A 1,145-nucleotide genomic window follows, 5' to 3' on the forward strand; every position below is an offset into this window, starting at 1 on the left:
TGATGCTAGAAAAAGGAAGCTTGATGACAAGAGTGAACCTATGATTCTTATAGAATATCATAAAACTGGTGCATACAGGTTGTTTAATCCAATTAATCAGAAGATCGTGATGAGTCGAGTTATTTTGATTGATGAAAAATTTTCATGGGATTGGAATAGTGATGCAATTGACAAGCCACTGGTGGGCCGTGATTTCGACGAAGCAAGTAATGATGTCAAAGTCAAAGATATTGTTGATATTCTACTCAAACTCAAAGCAGTTCCTGACATGCCCGACACAGTTGGAGTCGAAGATGGTGTAGCTACTACTAGTCAAAGACCTCAAAGAACTAGAGTTCGTCTAGCAAAACTTTAAGAATATGAAGTGACTAGTGATGATGAAGTCGCACGAGATGGAGAATTAGTTTATTTCGGCTTACTTGCAGGTGTTGAACCAATCAACTATAGAGAATCCTTAAACATTAAATAGTGGAAGTCAGCTATGGTTGAAGAGTTACAAGCAATCGAAAGATACAACACATGGGAGTTAGTTGAATTACCAACACATATAAAAGTTGTCAAAGTGAAGTGGATATTAAAGTTGAAGCACAATGTTGATGGGTCAGTAGCAAGGCATAAGGCGAGATTGGTATCTCGATATTTTCTTCAGAGAGAAGGAGTCGACTGATCTAAAGTATACACACCAGTAGCAAGATTGGATATTGTTCGACTAGTAGTCACCTTGGATGTAAGAAAGGATGATTGACATTTCACTTAGATGTGAAATTAATTTTTTTGAATAATCCTCTAGATGAAGAGGTATATGTCACACAACCTCTTGGGTTTGTGATTCAGGAGGAAGCAAGGAAAGTATGCAAGTTGCACAAAGCGCTCTATGATCTCAAGCAGGAACTTAGGGCATGGAACAAGAAGACCGACTCATACTTAGTCAAATTGGGATTCGTCAAATGCAAATCTGAGTATGGTGTCCGTGTTCAGGTTGTGGCACAAGATGTAGCAAGCATATGCTTATATGTCGATAACTTGTTAGTAATTGAAAGTAGTTTGGAGAACTTGTCGAAGTTCAAAAAGCTGATGAAGAAGGAATTTGAAATGTCGAATATGGGAAACTTGTCTTATTTCCTAGGCATGGAATTTCAAATGTC

Source organism: Lathyrus oleraceus, chromosome 2 (assembly GCF_024323335.1).
Source record: "Lathyrus oleraceus cultivar Zhongwan6 chromosome 2, CAAS_Psat_ZW6_1.0, whole genome shotgun sequence".
Classification (NCBI taxonomy): Eukaryota; Viridiplantae; Streptophyta; class Magnoliopsida; order Fabales; family Fabaceae; genus Lathyrus; species Lathyrus oleraceus.